At 60.9% G+C, this 9,130-nt stretch overlaps 1 non-coding gene across 1 annotated transcript; it reads left to right on the top strand.

Moving 5' to 3' along the window:
* The first annotated feature begins 1,516 nt into the window (after positions 1-1,516).
* On the top strand, positions 1,517-1,680 carry LOC149521141 (U1 spliceosomal RNA). The gene has a single exon (XR_016348136.1). It is a non-coding gene; the product is annotated as a U1 spliceosomal RNA (small nuclear RNA).
* Positions 1,681-9,130: the final 7,450 nt, after the last annotated feature.

The raw sequence follows: 9,130 nt of genomic DNA, 5'->3' as shown, positions 1-9,130 counted from the left end.
CTACGTCACAGCCTCCAATCCATAATCAATAACCCATAAGCAGACGTCAAAAATCAATAACGATTGAATTTGGGACGCATCAGTCATGTGGGTTGGAACAGGGATGGGTGCGGAACAAATACCATAAATTGAGATGTTGAAACCCCATAAAGATTTTAATACCCACATTCATCGTTTGTAATGGAAATTGGGTGTCTAAAAACTCCCACACTGCCTCAGTTTCCCCTCTTCAAAATGGGGATAACTGCCCCTCCCTACAGCACAGGAGGATGGTGCGGGTAAATTCTTTTTGACACACAAGCTGATCAGCTTCTGCTGTGAGGAGGGGAACCGAGGGACTTGGGTAAACCTGGGAAGGTGGGGACAGACGGGAATTAACTGTGTTTTTATGATTAACAGGTGCCAGCTCCCCGATCCATCTGACCCAGTCTGGGGCAGAAATCAAGATGCCCGGAGAGTCCGTGAAGCTGACGTAAAACCTCCGGCTACACATTTACCAGCTATTGCATCAAGTGAGTCCGGCAGGCTCCCGGGAAAGGCCTGGAGTGAGTGGGAGTCATCTGTCCTAGAGATGGTAGCACTGGCTACGCCCCGGCCTTCCAGGGCCGATTCATCATCACCAGGGACAACTCCATGAGCTTGGCCTGGCTGCAGCTGGGCAGCCTGCGGGTCGGTGACATCGCCACGTATTACTGCGCTCGGGACACAGTGACACAAACGTCCAGAGAGAGACCCCAGGGCTCCTGCTAATCCCGCACTCACCCTGGCCAGTGGTTGCTCGTGTGAACCCGGGTAATTGACCGCAGTGACTTAAAATCAGAAACAGCAAAAGGGGTTTAGAGCCCTAAGTGCCTAAATCACTTTCCAGGGTGCGACTCAGTCCCTGGGACACAGTCAGCTCCAGCTGGAGGGGACCGGAGCCATCGCAGCCGCCGGAGAAACTGGATGTGGCAGGACTAAGCCATATGTGCTGGGCCAGAGAGAGTGACTCACCCCGTATCCCGGTGCTAAGGACACTCTCTGGGGCTGGGGAGCTGGGGAGGCTGGTCTGTAGGGGCCGATATGTGGGGGCCACCCACAAGGCACCCGCAGCAGCTCCCCTCCCCCGCCACCAACACCCTTTCCTGCTGTGCCCCCTTGTCCTTCCGCCCCTCGGGCAGCACTTGAGAGAGGGGCCTGGGCTCTGTCTATTGAGCGCTGAGCAGCTGAAGAGCCGGGTCTGGAGCGACAGGGGAGAGTGTGGACCAAGGGCAGTCAGGGGCGAGGCGCCTCCGGAGGGGCGGAGCAGGTATGCAGATGTGTGCGCGAGCGGAGCACTATGGGAGTGGGAGCAGGCTGCCGAGCGGGGCCCTAATTTGCAAGCGGGGCTCTGGGTGGGGTCTGGGGACAGGGGAGGGGCAGCTGGCAGCAGCAGGAAGCGGTGCCGGCGGGGTTGTTTGGCGGTGGAGGTGGGAGCCACCGTGATGTGAGAGTTCGGGGCGCTTGAGGGCTGGCGGGGGCTCTGGGACAAGAGTTTATACTTACCTGGCAGGGGAAATACCACGCTCAGGAAGGTGGTTTTCCCAGGGTGAGGCCCGCCCATTGCACTGCGGGTGAGCTGACCCCTGCGATTTCTTCGAATAGGAGAAACTCGACTGCACAATTTGTGGTAGTGGGGGACTGCGTGCGCGCTTTCCCCTGGTATTGTTGTTGAAAGAAAGATCATCTTGTTCTGGTAATAGACAGTTAAAACGACATGAGCGGCTTTTATTTAGTCTGTACTCATGCAGATAAGTAGAGTGAGATAAATTCTCCCAAAGACTAATTCTGGTGAGCTGTGTAAACCGGGGCTGTGTTCTCTCTGCTTTAGCAGTTGCGTTCGAGGTTCAGTTTATCGTTCCTGTGAAGCATCATCAGTTTATTTCCCCGCTGGGTTGGGTTCGTTGCTCGTTTCTGTTCTTTTGTCTCGCCCTTGTCGGTAGGAGAATGGTCTGACCAAAATCGCGTGTTTCTCCTACCCACTCTGGGAAGTTCTGGTCCAAGCTGCAAGCTCCCCACCCCCACTCCCGGCCGGGCCCAGCTTGGATGTTGGCCTTCCCCGAGTAACGCAAACATTTAAGAAAACGAAGGTCGAAAGAAACTGCCCGGGGGTCTGTCAGGGCGGCCGAGTGATCTAACTCCAGGGCCTGCCTGGTCCCTCATTGGGTGTTCTGGTCTCCGAACTCAGCTGTGGGTTCAATTCCCGCTACGAGCACCGCCTGTGCTTCCTGTGTGGAGAAGTAACCGCATGTCCATATCCCCTGTCATTGCAACAACACGCACTTAGGAATCTGCCGGTTGGGGCACCTGGACAGGTACGTTCTGGCTCGTTCCCCAGGAGAAATTTGGCCTTGCCTGGGATTTGGTAGGTTCGGGGGGAGGGAGAAGCGCAGCAAACACTGATCGTCTGTCCTATCTCCATGCGACACTGACCTCCCAACACAGAACCAAGCAAACCAGCCCCATCACTTCCAGCATTTCTAGCCTGCTCCTTAGAGTCTGAGACCAACCAACACTTTCTCAACCACTCCTCCCCCTTCCAAGGGCTGGCCAGTCCATGTAGGCAAAGTAGGCGGTCGACCTAGAGCGCCAAGTTAAATGGGGCGCCAAATTCAAGCGCAATGTCATTGAGGGGTTTGGAGCTGGGGGCACAAATTGCATGGTTCGCCTAGGGCGCCAGTTGCTGGCAGCTAGTCTAGAGCCACCACTGCCCCCCTGCAGCCTCCCCGCCCATTTCTTACCCGGCATCGCCATGACCAGCGGCTCCTACTCTGGGATCCTGCTGCCCCTCCCCCCCCACCTCTCTCCCTCGGGCTGATCTGCTGCCGGCCAGTGAGACCCAGACCTAGAGTGAGACTCGCTCTAGCTCGGTTCTGCGCTGGGAACGTTACTTGCCCGGTCTGTGCTGGCAGGTGGCCTGTGGCCAGGGTGACGCAGCGCCGGAGATGGGCTCAAAATAAACCAGGAGAGTCCTTCCCGCTGGAGTCACTGTCAGCAGCTGGGCCAGGCCCGTTCCCATCCCGGGCGGGGCCTGGGGCCGCGCTATGAATTCAAACCGTGCGGGGAAAGGCGCCTGTCCCATCCCCAGCGGGGTTTTCCTGGGGCGCGTTCTATGGAACCAGCATCTCCGCTGAGCTCCGGCAGTGGCCGCTAAACCTGCTTCCTGTGTTTCCCCGACAAGGTCGGCTCTGCGCTGCGACCCTGGCAAATAGCAGCGGGGACAGACACCCGGACAAGGGGACAGACAGAGAACAGGGGCGGGGGCAGAGGGAGAGTTTCTCTGATTTGGCACAAATACGCAGAATCACGTTCACAAGCTAGATCGGCCCCCAAAGGAATATTTTGTCTGACAAAAGACAAGACACCCCCAAAGCGCAATAGCGCGAAAGCGTCGCCCATGGCCACAAAGGGGCAGCAAAATGCCACGTGTGAGCCTGGGGAGAAATATTCCCGAACCAGTGACCCGTCAACACTGGGGTGGATCGTTTCCTCTCCTGGAATCTCTGGGGAGTTTTTGGGAATCACCGCTCAGACAAGCCCCTATGCCCGGAGCTGCATCACTCCGGTTACTGCACCCCGCTCTGACCGGGTATCACATCCGGGTAACCCAGCGTGATTCATCACCGCATTTCAGCTCCGGATCAACTCTGAACTCCCCCCGAAACCCCCCTGAGATCCGCATGTTTCGTGCTTCCCGGATTCACACTCATCACTCGGTGTCCCTCCCCCCCCTTCCGGGACCCGCCCAGCCCTACGAGTCTCTGTTCCGCGACGCACAAACTAACCCCTCCCCCCTTCGATACTGCGGTTTGTCCGTCTCGGAAACCAGCCTCTCCCTGCAGCTGCAGTTCCTGCCCCATCTGCCCCTCCCGGGAGAGACTCCCCCTCTGGGCATCCCCGGGGCACTGTCTGTGTCCATGGCAGGCGCCCGGCACATTTTGGAACAGCCCGTGAGCCTGGAGAGACACCCACCGGTTTCCAGGGGCTTTCCCGCTCAGATGTGGGGTGGGAGTGAGGAGGACGCTCCCCTCCACCAGACAGCGCTCCCAGCACAGCTGCCCCCCCCCCCCGGCCCCTTTCCCGGTGTGACGTAGTGGGGGTACTTGCTGGGATGTGGTGACCTCTGCTGTCTGGAGCAAGACCCAGCAGGGAAAACCTCACTAGGCAGAGGTAAGGACAAACTTGTTGAACCAGTGGCCAGACACCCCCCATGGAGAGGAACAAAGGAAGGTGAATGCGGCCCTGGCTGGGGGGCAGGGCTGGAAGTGGGTTAGTTGGTTGGTGGCTGTCTGTGAGGATGGATGAGACAGCCTAGGGAGAGGAGCTGGAGTTTTAGGGGCCCAGTGTCCCCCATCTCAAGGGGGCCTGAGGCATCCTAGCCCAGTTCCTGTAACCAGATTACATCTGTGCTGCGCTGTGCTGGAGGAGCAATAAACCACCCTCAATTCCACTGGCTGGTACAGTCTGTTTGTGCCATTTCGGGCTGCAGGAGACGGGGAACCCCCAATGCGCCGTCACACTGGTGTCAGAAGTGGGATGCACTGCACCCCGTGGATGAAGCTCCCAGCGGCAAGCGACAAGGCGCAGTAGAAGCAAGAGCCCTGGAGCCAGGCGTGCTGGAGACAGAGCGAAGCGGTTCCTGGGAATCGTGGGGCGCTGCAGCACTAGACTGGTGAGTCTGCACCAAGGGGACCAGCGGGCAGATGGCCTACGCCCGACTCTTGAAGGCAGAGCTGGTGGGGCTGTGCAGAGAGAGGGGCTTGCCTGTGCGGAAAGCAACCAAGGCCCAGCTGATTGCTCAGCTAGAAGAGAACGACCAGCCACAGGGCCAGGATCTTGTCCCCAGGGGAAGCAGCCAGACCCCCCCTGAGAGTGTGTCAGGCTCAGAGAGGGGGAGGAGCGCTGGAACCCACCGGAGAGATGAGACAGCGTCTCCCAGGAGGCCTGCAAGCTGCAGCCCATCTAGGGCAGGGGCCAGCCCAGCGGAGCTGCGGCGGCTGGAGATCCAGCTGCGGATCAGGGAATTGGAAGTACAGGACCGAGAGAAGGACCGCCAGGACCGAGAGAGGGAGCGCCAAGATCGAGAGAAGGAGCGCCAAGATCGAGAGAGGCAGCGACAGCATGAGCTGGCCATGGCAGAGCGGAGAACCAGCGGGGCACCGGCTGCGCCAAGTGCGGATGGGCCCCAGGGTCCCAGGACTGCCAGGCGCTTGGAGAGGCTCGTGGTGGCCCAATTGAAGGACGTGGGTGACATAGACGGGTTCCTCAGCTCCTTTGAGAGGGCCTGTGGACTGCAACGGGTCCCCCCAGCTGACTGGCTGCAGGAGCTCGTCCCCGCACTGAGCCAGGAAGCGGCCGGAGTGCTCAGTCAGCTGGAGGACCTACAGCCAGGGGATTACAACCGAGTCAAGGAGGCCCTGCTGCACAAGTTCGGGCTGACCCCCGAGATGTACAGGAAGAAGTTCCGGGGGGTACAGAAAGGGCCACGGGAGACCTATGTGGACCTGGCCTCCCGCCTGGCGCAATACTGCCGCAAGTGGGTGTCTGGAGTCGGAGCCCAGAGCGCAGAGGAGCTGCTCAAGCTGGTCATGATGGAGCAGTTCTATGAAGCGTGCCCACCCAAACTGAGGCTGTGGCTCAAGGACCGGAGACCAGAGAACCCCCAGGAGGCCGGGAGACTGGCGGATGAGTTCACGGAGAGCCGGTCCGGGTGTGAACGGGAGTCCCGGAGAGAGAGGGAACCGCGCAGAGACCGGATCTCGGCTGAGCGACGGAGGGAGTCAACTACGGGGCGAGACCAAGGAACAGGTCGTCTGCGCCCCAGAGAACCAGCCAGGGCCTGGACAGAGACAGCCCAAAGCCTAACTTGCCATCGCTGTGGGCAAAAAGGCCACAAGAGGGCTCAGTGCACCAGGTCCCAGGACCGGGGACTTTCCAGGGTTAACTGGCTGGGGCGGGGGGAAGGGCAGGCTGCCCCAGAGGCAGGGGCTGGCAGGCAAACCTCAGCTCAGAGAGAGGGGAAGGAGGCTCAGTGCACCTCCCCTGGGAGGTCTGATTCTCAGGAGGCGGATTTCTCCGTGTACCGGGTGGGGGCAGGACGGCCCCTGCGGAGCGAGTGCCTCATACCCCTGGAGGTGGATGGTAGGAAGGTGACGGGCTTCTGGGACACGGGGGCGGAGGTGACTCTGGCCCGATCCGACATAGTGGCCCCGGAGCGGATACTACCCCACGCGCAGCTGACCCTGAAGGGCATAGACGGGTCCCCGTTTAAGGTGCCTGTAGCCAGGGTGCATCTGAAATGGGGGGCCAAGGAGGGCCTCAAGGAAGTGGGGGTGCACCCGCACTTGCCCACCGAGGTGCTGATGGGGAATGACCTAGAGGAGTGGCCCCATGAATCCCAGCGGGCTCTAGTCACTACCCGGAACCAGAGCCAGCAGGGGGCTGACAACGTGGGTCCAGGGAAGGACTCCTGGCAGCGTCCTCAGGGTCCCATCCCAGTGGACACGGGGTCCAGCCAGGCTGGGACTCCGGACCTAGACAAAGGTGGGGAACAGGTCCCGATCCCTGCCTCAGCAGCTGAATTCCAGGCTGAGGTGCAGGCAGACCCCTCCTTGCAGAGGCTGAGGGACCAGGCTGGCCTCCGTGCAGCTCAGCCCCGGGGGAGAGGTGGCCAGGAGAGATTCCTGCGGGAGCGGGGGCTCCTGTTCCGTGAGTGGCTTCCCCCCAGGAAGGCGAGGGCATGGGGTGTCCAGCGGCAGCTGGTCATCCCCCGAAAGTATCGCCTCAAGCTGCTGTATTTGGCCCACGATTCCCCCGTTGGGGGCCACCGGGGGATCCGGAGCACCCGGCTGAAGCTGCTCCAGCACTTCTATTGGCCGGGAATCTTTACAGCCGTGCAGCGGTACTGCCGGTCCTGTGACTCCTGCCAGAGGGGCGGGAAGGCCCAAGACAGGAGGAAAGCGGCTTGGGGGTCTCTACCCCAGATAGACCCTCTGGGCTTGCTGAGAGAGGTATGGGAGGGGAAGACCTCCCTGGATGGAGCTTCGGGGGTGGAAGCCGCCCTGGTTGTCCAGAGAAGGCTCACTGGGCTCATGGCCCCAGCCCGAGAGACCCTGGCCAGAGATCAAGGCCAGCGGAAGGGTGGGTGTGACCCCCGAGGACAGGCCTGCACCAGTCGCCCTGGAGCGGGGCGGCGAGTGGACAGAGGGAAGCCAGCTCATGTGGGGCCTCGCCACGGCCGGCCTGAGTCAAGGGGAGCACCCATGCCCCGGGGCGGGTTCCCACGCAGAGGACCCGAACTTCCCTAGGTCACGAGCGGAGTGACCCTGCTCAGTTCGCTCTCGGAGGGGGGAGAACTGTGACGTAGTGGGGGTACTTGCTGGGCTGTGGTGACCCCTGCTGTCTGGAGCAAGACCCAGCAGGGAAAACCTCACTAGGCAGAGGTAAGGCCAAACTGGTTGAACCAGTGGCCAGACACCCCCCATGGAGAGGAACAAAGGAAGGTGGAATGCGGCCCTGACTGCGGGGGCAGGGCTGCAAGGGAATTGAGTTAGTTACTGTGGGAGAGCATGGAGGAGAGCCTAGGAGAAGGGGCTGGAGTTTAGGGGCCCAGTCTCCCCCATCTCAAGGGGGCCTGAGGCATCCTAGCCCAGCTCGGTGGCCAGACTACATCTGTGCTGTGCTGTATTCTGGAGAGGCAATAAACTTCCTCTATTCCACCGGCTGGTGCAGTCTGTTTGTGCCATTTCGGGGTGCAGGAGACGGGGAACCCCCAACGCGCCGTCACACCCATCTTCCCATATTTTCAAATAGACAATGCGCGGCAGTGGGGGGGCTGCGCGCGCTGCCGCAGAGATGAACCTGCCTCACGAATGGACCAAAGGGAAGAGCGCTCCGGAGAGAGCAGCCGCTGTTGAAAGCCGGAGAGTCACAGACCCGCCTAAGCTCTGTGCTAAGACACGGGACACTCAGCGGAAAGGCTTCGTGCACGTCACTGAGCTCCTCAATCCCGCCAGAATCTGGGCTGAGCAATTACTGGCCCGCGGGCCGGGTCCCTCTGCGCATGGGTAGGGGTTCCGCAGATCGCTTTCCTCCCCTCCCCGTCCTCTGAGAGTCCCCAGCCCTCAGTCCCTGTGTAGGAAGCACAGTCACTGCAGGGAGCTCTTCACGGGGATCCCAGCGGTCTATGCCCGGCGCTGCACAGACACCCAGCCCGGGGCTGTCTGACTCCCGCACCCGGAGCCCAGGGGCGAGCAAGTCAGATCCCTGGCAGGAGCAGCGCGAGTCGTTTACAAGGCTAATAATGGAGACAGTGGCCTGTTGAAACCTGCCCCTGCCTCTGCCCAGGCTGTGCCCGGAGAGACAGCCCATAACCCTGGGGCTCTGCAGTGACGTCTCCCACCCAGGAGACAGTGCTCCCATGGGGTTCCCTGCTCCCTGTATTTTATCCCCGATGTGGGAATCCCCCATGAAAATCCCTGGCGCAGCGAGGTCCCCTGCATCCCAGTCCGGGGCCCCAATCGGAGTCCTCTCACAGCCGCATTACCCGAGTCATTACCCGTGGGCGGAGCTGAGCGCGCGGTTAATGTGTCATGTAAACGGGCCCCCTGTCCTAAGAGCGCACCGCTCTGTACTGGGCACTCGTGTCTCTTCTCCCCACCCTGGGGAACCCGCATGCAAATCCCTGCCCGGGGGTTCCTGTTAAATACCAGCCCCAGTTTCTAGGAGCCTCAGTCTCCGCCCAGACACAGCCCGGCCCGGCCCTGTCCGCTGGGGAGCGTCTCTCAAAGGGGAACGAGAATGGAATTTCTGCTGCTGCTTCTTTCCGTTCTCTGCCCTCAGCTGGGAGTGTCCGCGGGCAACGGGGGAGTCAGAGACACACAGGGTCGTTCGGAGGCTGAATCTTTCCTCGCGTTGTTTCGCTTTCCCCAGGTGCCCGCTCCCAGGTGCAGCTGGTCCAGTCCGGCCCGGGGACGGTGAAGCCCGGAGAGACCCTCACCCTGAGCTGCGCTGTCTCGGGTGTGTCCATCGCTGACAGCACTTACTACTGGCAATGGATCCGCCGGTCCCTCGGGACAGGGCTACAGTGGGTGGGACTCCTACATGCAAACAG

Source organism: Pelodiscus sinensis, chromosome 30 (genome assembly GCF_052426305.1).
Source record: "Pelodiscus sinensis isolate ZL-2025 chromosome 30, ASM5242630v1, whole genome shotgun sequence".
NCBI classification, from domain to species: Eukaryota; Metazoa; Chordata; order Testudines; family Trionychidae; genus Pelodiscus; species Pelodiscus sinensis.
This window is presented reverse-complemented; position numbering and strand designations above follow the sequence as displayed.